This window comes from Oenanthe melanoleuca, chromosome 3 (assembly GCF_029582105.1).
Source record: "Oenanthe melanoleuca isolate GR-GAL-2019-014 chromosome 3, OMel1.0, whole genome shotgun sequence".
Lineage (NCBI taxonomy): Eukaryota > Metazoa > Chordata > Aves > Passeriformes > Muscicapidae > Oenanthe > Oenanthe melanoleuca.
In genome coordinates this window covers 53545728-53555360 of record NC_079336.1, presented here as the reverse complement: position 1 = coordinate 53555360, position 9633 = coordinate 53545728, and positions in this window count along the sequence as shown.

Sequence of the window (9633 nt, the reverse complement as noted above, 5' to 3'; positions counted from 1 at the left end):
ATGACCATGAGACTATGAGATGTGCTTATCTGGCTAATGTGAAAGAGGGCTTCAAATGTGACTTAGGTTTCCAGATTTGAGTCCAAAGTTTCTCTGTATTCCAGTATCACTTTGGCTTCCAGAGATCAGGTTGGTACTAAGGTTATGTTTTACTGATGTACTGTGAATGATAAATTTGCAGACTTGTAAGAACCATTCCTGCTTAATATGAGATTATCTAGTTATTAATTTTTCAACTCTGAATATGGAATATCATCTCACTGAGAAACATTGGGCCACATGTTGGTTAACAGTCTATAGTTAAGTTAATTAAATCATACTTCTTGATCAGTATGGGTCAGACCTGACCATGCAACCTAGTCTCTCTTTACAGCAACTTTCCAGGTATCCAGAGAGAGAAAGTGATCTGACTTGTCTTAAACAGACATGTAGGGCTCTCTGGAGAGGATTGTTTCTTTCCATTGCCTATAAATGGAGTTTTCACTGACTTGTAAATGCAGTTGCTTAAAACAGATTCCTCCTCCCTCTCAGATGATCATTCAGCATGTGCATATTTTGCTCACCGCCTATGTGTGTTTAGCAGATCACATCCTAGGCACATGGGATTGATATCAAAAGACATGGAACTAACTGGAAATGATGCAGCTCACTAGGGAGTTGAAGTATTTTACCTCTGCAGATGCTGATAAGCCCTGCAAGCAATTAAAAACATTTAGCAGAGAAAAACTGTATTTGTTTAAAACATGACTGCAAGCCAGAAGAAGGCTTAACAGATTTGACAATCAGCTTCCAAAGCATGGATTTTAAAATTAAGGTTTACAGATGACTAGTGATATAGTGCTCCTTATTTCGTGGCCATTACAAAGAAGTATTTCAGCAACAAACAAGGACATGAGAAGTAGAACCAGCAGCCTCTAAAATGGAAAGTGCTGGAGAAGAAATATGAAAAACAAAAGACAACAACAAAAAAAGTTTTATTATTTCTAAATACTTATCACTGTGGATATCTGCCCTATTATATATTAACAATTTTTAATGTGACACTGCATCTCTTGGCATGTTGCCATCATGCACAGCATAATGACAGGTAATGGCAAAGAGCTGAAAATAGATATGACTCTGAGACACTCCATTAGAAAATCAGAATAGTAGTTCTTGTGTGAAATGATGCCAAGATCTACAGGGAGTTATACTAAATCATGTAAACCTGTAAACCATTTTTTCATATAACATGAGAGCATCATTAGCAGAGCTATTCTGCTGGCATGAATCAAACAAAATATTTGATGGGGGCCTGTTACCATCTGGGTCAAAAATAATTCACCAACTGTTCATGCTAAAATACTCTGACTTTAATAGTCACTCTGAGCCAGACTTTAGAGCCTGACAACACACAAAGCCCACAGCATATTCAGTCCACTGAAACTATTTGCATGAATAAAATTAATGCTTGTATGTACCTGCTCTACTGCTGTGTGTACTGCAACACTTGCTGATACATTCTAATGTATATTTTTCAGATAATTATATAATCATAGAATCACAGAATGCTTTGGGTTGGAAGGGAACTTAAAGATCATCTAGTTCCAACCCTCCTGCCGTGGGCAGGGGCACCTTCCACTAGCCCAGGTTGCTCTGGGCCCCATCAATATGGTTGTGAGCACTTACAGGGATGGGATGTCCACAGCTTCTCTGGGCAACTTCCTCCACTGCCTCCCCACCCTCACAGTAAAGAGCTATGTATCTACTTTTTTCCTTCATTCCAACTGCACAGCTTCTGTTGCAGTGGACAGGCCAGATGTAAAATATTTATTGGTTTCCATGTCATCTTGACTGGAACATCCTGGTAAGAAAAACTGCCAACAGTGTTTGTGAATTCCCTCCCTTGCCTTATGGTGCCATTGCTGAGGTGGCTTTTGTACCTGCTGGAGGCTGTAAAGTAAAACAAGGTCGAGCTGCTTAGGTGCTGTTTTACTCCATATCTGGGTTAGGCCAACAGCACTGAAGTGTTTCCACAGACCACTGGGCCAAAACAGCAGTTCATTTAACCAAATGAGAAGGGTTCTATAACACCCCTCCTTTTCCTCATTATGGTGCAGAATAATGGTCTAGCACAGCAGTGGAGTTATAAAGGGGAGCAGAATATTCTGGCAAAAGTGAGACTTTGTCTCAGCACTCTCACATATATATTAAAGCCAGTGGTGGTCACAGAGCTGGGCTATGGAAAATCAATTCCTTTGGGTCGTGTGATTGCAACTGCAGGCTAGAGATGCTGAGCTGAGGCTGCAGGCTTTTGGCTGTTGGCAGCCAGAGCTTTGTTGTTGTTTGTGTAAAACCCTATATGTCAGGGCCTGAGGCTATGGACCACAACAGCCATGCTCCAGCATGCATTTGGAATGTTCATGGACTGTGCAACCTTTTGAGATAGCTCCTATGTTTCAATTCTAGTGTCCACATGAAGGCTCTGAGAGAAGTGGTGTTATCTTCCACGTAAGCATAGATGGAAGATAATCTTCTCCTAAAGATGTTCATGAATCCAAGCTTTTCTTCTTCCCATTATGCAGTCAGGTCTCCAGTCATTTCAGAAATCCAGGAATGCTCATCTTGACTGTCTGAATGCCCCTCTTTTAACTTGATAAGTTTGATAAATATAAATTGCTAAAATTATTTTGGAAACATCACTGATTGTGAAGTAAGAAAAATAACAGTAAGCTTGATTTTCACCTCTCTTTCTGTCAGTTTGGTTCTGGCACAAGATTGACTCTATGGAAATTAGTCTTAGTTTCCTGTGCAATTAAAAAAATTAGTCCCACAACCACTTGATAATTACAAGCAGGTTTTTATAATGAAAATATTTTTTGACAATATATACTTACCATTTTGTTTTAGGGACAGTTTTATAAGACAGTTCTAAATTAGACAAACCACAAATATCTACCAAGTGTGAGGAATTGCAAACAGATTACTTGCATATATCCTCTAGCATTTTATGGATGCACGTGAACCAAGCAGTGACTCCTTTTCCCATGTGTAGCCAAGTATATGGTCTCTATCGAGTGTTTTCATTTCAGCTAAGCTCTTTCATCTGTTTGCAGCAAATATACCTTTATGTTATCATATCATCCTGAGAGTCCTCTTCAAGTAAAGAAGAAAAAAAAAAAAAAAAAGAAAAGGAAAAGTGCTGCTTCAGTTCCAGAATTGCCTTTTCGAATACACAATTTAAAAACAGATATCAATCCCCTTCCCTGGATGAGAATTCAAGAACTCAGTTTTCAGTGCTCTTGTTCTCCTTGCACAATGTTCACTGCTGATGGATGACACTTGGGCAAACTGTATTAGTCATACAGGCACATGCAGTACCCAAACCCATGACACGTGGAGATAAGATACATGTTGCTTACAGTTTAGAATCCAGCAGCTTCTCGAGTAACTGCATATTAAAAGTAGGATCTATTGTATCTCTCTATTTATCCACCTCTGAGTAGCAAATTGTAATTAGAATTTGGTTTCACAAAGATGACACCTGAAAACCCATCACCCCAGTTGCCTGTCACCCCCTTTATTTGTCTGCCCTTTGTCACACCCTCATCTCTGAGTCCTTGTCAGATTTAGACACATTTTCTCTGCAACAAAGAAATCTCACACACTCTCTTTTCCCTCTATAGATAGTAGCTTAATGTTCTGTAGTGCACCTTTGACAGCTTTCTTTCTGAGTCTTTTGATTCAGGCTCTGCCTTGATCATGGCATAGCAAGCCTCTACAATCTGACCCAAATTTTTAAAGTTATAAACATCTCTAACAATGTCCTATCAGATGTGAAAAGTAAGGCCTTGCACATCTCAACTTTTCCTGACTCTCTCACTCACTTTTTATTTCCAGGAAACCTTTTATTCTAACTGAGATTTTTAATTCATAGACTCACAAACAGCTTGTTGCAGAATAATTAGGTTCCAAATTAGTCCTGGAGGCTCCAAATCCAAATAGAAATTTATTTCTATCTGAAAGATTGAAAATGTTGTTTAAATCTTTTTTAAATGGGCCAGTTTTCAAAGAAGGTAAAACTTTAAATAATTAAAAAAGAAAAAAGGAGAAAAATCTGTTGTTGTTTATGTCAAGATAGGTTACTGTAAGGCTGGAGAGTCCTATGGGATTTCATAGCTAAAAACGAAAGCAAAGCATCATGATTGCTATAATCACAAAATAGGGGAGTCTTCCTTAAGAACTGAAATGCCCAAAAATACTCTGCTCCCATAATGCTATTAGCTCTGAGTACAATGCTTACTGCTGTCTTTCCTAAATTTAGGCTGTAGGTCTTTACAATTTTAGATTCTCCCCTTATGCTCACCATAAATCAGGAGTCTTTTTCAACCGACCTAAATAAGGTGAGGTGCTAATGCCAAATTACTTGCTGGCTAAAGACAAAAATACACTGATTAAACCTTCAGGATATAAAAAGGATGTTAAGAAGCTTGTAAGTTCAATGGTGGTATTTCCAGGAAGCTTAGTCCTCTATAAATGTGGCTTTTAAAAATTATTATTACTGAAATCTGCACTTTGAAAAGGCAGCTGGAAAAGCACCGTTACTAAAATGAAGAATCAATTCAGAACCTAGCTGATCACATCAAGTGCAAAATCTAATCCCCTTCCCTCCTTTGAATATAATGTCAGTTTGCCAATATATCTCTCAGAGCGAGGAATATAGAACTTTTCTAAGCTCTTCATCAAAGACCATTTTAATTGCATTTATTTTAAATATTGTGTACTGGTTTTCTTCAAATAAACTTATTCATGACATGTCCTTAATGTCTTGGATGACAAGTTAATTTACACTCCAAATATAACAAAAGAGAAGGTGTATAAGCACCAACTCAAAAACCGATAGCAGCTGCATCTTGAAACTAGCAGAGGTATACCCTGGTATTTTCTCACTCTACATATGTTACTTCTATCTTAATCCTTTTTACCTGAATAGCATGAAGAGCATAATAGGTCAGGTTTTCTACCCTCCAGGCAAGTGATGTAAGAAGCTTTTCCCATTTGGGTTAATCCAAACCCACACGACACAGGCACCATTTTGCCATGCTTAGGAGGAGGCATGATGTTGTGTGTCAGCAGTAGGAAACCCTCTTTCCCAAACTGCCCCTGGGAGGGTGTACACCCTGTAACCAGAGCGTGCCTGCATGAATGCACAGGCAGCCTTGAACTAAATTTAAGGTACCTGCAAGCTGCTCTGCCAAAGGAGATGATGTGAGCATCCCCAACCCTAGGCAGGGGCTGCTAGCAGGGAGCTTGATGAGTCAAGTACTTATTGTGCTTCTCAGCTGGTTTTGACAGCCTGCACTCAATTCTGCTGCAGGGACGTCGTTAGCCTGATCGATGTTTACTCTGGTCTACTCTGACAGCAAGAGTGAGCAAGGTGAGACAGCCAGGCTTTCAGTCTCGGCTCTGCAGGCCCACAGGGGACATTCAGTGCTCACTTCAGCAGTGAGCTTGTGAGAAACCACAGAAAATGTTCTTCCCTACTGCTTGTACTCCAGCTCACCAGATTAAGTTTCAACAAAGTGCATTTCCCTGTCCTGTTATCACACCTTCTTGTAGCAAGAGATTTCCCACATTTCCTGATACAAAAGTGTCCAGTTGAACACCACAGGTCATGTCTTGCCTGTCAGTTTCTACTGTGAGAGGACAGCTGTGGTGCTTGTGGCTGTGAACTATCTCTTCTCCCAGATCTCTCTTCTACCTCTCTTTTCCCTGATCACCTAGAATTACTGTGTTAAGAGGACAGTGAATGATCAATCCCTGTTCACTTTGTCCATGCCACTCGTGATTTATAAATGAGCTCAAGGAGAGCCAAAGCAAGGGAGGTGAACATCCATGATTTAGTGAAAGGCTAATTTTATTCCATCCAGGAGCCTTATTTAAGCTGTGCACATTGTTCTTTGACCCTGAACAAGATAGGACAAAATTGATGTTAGCAATGACCAAGTGAAGAACCAGAGAAGCACCATGTCCTTCCTAAACCACACAGACTTCATTGCAGTGGCAATGCTTCAGAGAGGCACTAGCTGCTATGAAATAAAGATAACTGATGTTTGTGTAAGTATGGAATAAAATAAGCCACATATACTGCGGCTTAGCTGTTCCTTCCAAAATCATAGCACCTCCTTGCTGCCAGAAACACCAGGAGGTTGCAGCTACCTTCTCATCTCTCTGCCATGTTCCTCCCACAGCTGGGTGTTGCAAGGAGTAATGTTTTGGCAAGCACTCAAAAAGCCCAGAGACAATTCAGCCAATGCATTTAGTGCTCTAGCATGAGTTGCTCCCTGCCTGATACCTGCCCTCTCTCACAAGCAGATATTGAGCTGCTCTGTTGCTGATGGGGATTGTGGGGGCTCTAAGTTTCATGCACGATGATGGTCCCTTGTCTCCTGACCTCCTTTGATGGAGCACAGGCAAAGTAATGTCCATGGAGGAGTGAGGTTAGGAATGTGGACATTCCTAACCAAAAAGACCCAAAGTGGGCAAGAGAACAAGGAGATAACTGGGGTAAAGCTTTGAAAAATGTTGGGGGCAGAACGTAGAAGGGGAAGATTTCTGCAAAGGTACATATGAGCTCATTTAAATGGTTTATGTGTAAGCCATTGCTCATGGAGCTGCACAGTGTTTGGCAGCTGTATTTGCTGTTGATATCTGTTGATTCATGAGCAAGGCACAACTTTCTGGGAAGAGACTCTTTTAGTTTCCCGTTGGCTGGCCCCTGACCTGCTCTGTCAGCAAAGGTGAAGTTCTTTTTGGTGTGCTATGGGCTGTGCACCATGAACTGGGCTATTGTGCACCCTTATCTCCTGGAGCAGCAGGATGTGTGATGGCCCTGCTCCCCTCTGAAAAAGCACACTGAGGCCTGTGATTGCATTACCCGTGGAAAAATACAACCTGGACCAATACAGATGGGCTGCAGCTCTGCTGTAGGACCTGATGCTTTTTAAAGGATGAGGTGTCAAGGCAAGGCCATGCTAAGACCTTAGGATAACAGGTTCAGTAGGGCTTCAACTTGACACTGCTGCAACGATGTGGACAGAGAAAACTGTGCAGCTCAGGGGTGAGAAAAGTAGGTGCAACATTGCTGCAGGGGTGCAAGAGGGGAGCTGTGAGAAGCCTCAGATTGCTGCAGCCCAAGGGCAGTTTTGGTGCTCTCTTTGGGATGCTCCTATCTCCAGATATGTAAGGAACAGGGAACCAAATTAATGGTTGCTGCCACCCTTGGCTCTGATGAGGGTGTTGTATAACTTATCACAACAAATTTGATATTAGCCAGCTGTGATTACACTCTCAATGGAGATGTGACAACCACTTGCTGAGCTCAGCTCCAAGCCTCTAAGTCTGGTTTAACTTATCTTGACATAAAACATCCTCTCTGGTCCCCATTTACTGAGCTGGCTACAGGGTAGAATGAGCACAGAATCTAATTTCAGATCCCTATTTTAATTTACTCTGCTGTTAGTGAATATTCCTCTTTTTAGTTATGGCCTCAGCACTTCAAAATAACTGCTCAGTCTTCTTATTTTGATACAATCCAAGTTTTCTAAGTTATCCTTTATGGTGTGAACAAACTAGCACAAAATTAAAGTGCTGGGGTTTTGTCGGTTGGTTGGGGGATGGTGGGGGGTTTTTGTGTGTGTGTGTTTTGGTTTGATTTAGTTTGGGCTTTTTTTCCCCAGAAAAATTATTAGCTACCAAAGCAGAAATCTCTGTGAGATGGTTCTCAAAAGTAATTTGGTACAGCTATTCAGGAAGGATTAGCTATTCAAATACTTCACATTGTTAAGTCCTAAGTGAAGTTCTTGAAGTGAAATTAGCTTGTACTTTCCTGTAGTGTTCTTTGAAAAATATAGTGCTAGTGACCTCTAGTGGAGTAAAAATAGATTATTTTTTTTCATTTTTTAAGATCGTTCAAAAAATCCCCATTAAAAGCAGTGGATTTTCTCCCCTCCAAACTGTATTAAACTGAAACTCATAAAAGAGAAGTTTATTTTGCTTGTCTATGTTCAAGAAGCTGAAAGCAACTATACAGAATCTGCTTGTGAGCTCACAGTTCTAATAGTTTTATGTAATGCAAAGATTATGATACAATTCTGATAAAGAAGGCACATGACATTGGTATAATGCATTTAGCTGTGGATTCTGAGAAAAGGCAAAGAACCTGTAATGGATAATTCCATCCATACCTCTTATGAATTCCATGTCAGCTCTCCCATTGTTCTTCCTGTCACCAGAGGGTGAAGAATATATAAGGCAATTGTGTTCTTAGAAGTAGACCCTCAGTGGACACCCAAAGAACTTGACAGTTAGTCTTTGTGCCAAGAATGCTTTTCTATTCCTTAAAAAGCCCTAGATTTGGTTAAATCAGGAGTTAGGGCATGTAAGGCTAGAACTTAAAAGTTGAAGTCTCTGAAGGTGCTATCTTCAGGGTATGTGTCATGTCCTTGCTTCCCAGCTCCTGATGACCAAGAAGCTGCAACTTCACTCTCCTCAGGAAGAGAGAATTGCCCCCATGGAGCCACCCCAGGGATTTTTTAACTAAACAGCAGGAAGCAAATTTCCCCATGGTGGAGGTGGATAAAAGTAGAGCTCCAACCTCTGCCTGTCTGGTGCCTGATTCTAGGGAAGTCGCTTACACCAGACTTTCCAAGTCAGTTTGTTCATTGGTAGATGCCTTGTTTCTTAAATGTGTGGAAAATAATTGCAGTAGGGACACTACAATTATTAGCTGTTAGTTATTAACAAGTAATTGCCAAATTGGAGAAAAAACTGTTGTCACTTCCATAGTGGTCTCCCCGGTTTACTTCTTTTCTCCTGGTTCCTCTTCCACCATTCATGTCAATAGCAGATGTGTGTATTAACTTTGTGTGGGAGACCACAAACAACACCCAGCTGGGAAGGAAGCTGCAGACACACAGGAGGTCAAAAGACTGACAAATTAGTATAGAGAGTTAAAGAAGTGTGAGTAATAAGTCAGACCACAAAATTATATGTTTAAGTAAGAGTAATTGACTACAGAATTATGAAATGGGATGTGGCAGGCTGGCTTATAGTTCTTCAGAAAGGGAATTGAGGTTGTAGCATGCCCCTGTTATTAATGAGCAATAGTGTTGACACCGTTGGGCAGAAATGTGAGGATCACATCTGCTACATATAAGCAGAGAAAGTAACACATAAGAGACATGAAGAAATTTTTCTGCTTTACTCAGCAGCCCTGAGGCATCCACTGGTGTTTCATGTCCTATTCTGGGCAACGTTCCCCAAAGAGGGTGTGATTCAGTGAGGAGTCTTGTCAGAGTCAGCAGCAGATATCCAACATCTTCAAAGAGCAGAGAAATATACTATTCTTTATGTCTCCTGGGCACAAAGCAAGGAAAGCACTTGTACAGAGGGTTAAACATGAGCCTAACAACGAGCATAATTAGGCACTGGAAAAGACCTGCCTCAGAAGGCAGTGAAAACTCTGTGTTTAGGCACTTTTAAAGGTGAGGTTAGACAGGAAAAATTTAGCAATGAAGATAACCAGCGAAGACTGAGATAGCTGACCTTTTGTTAGGGCAGGAAGATGGACTAGATGGCCTACAGGGGACGCTG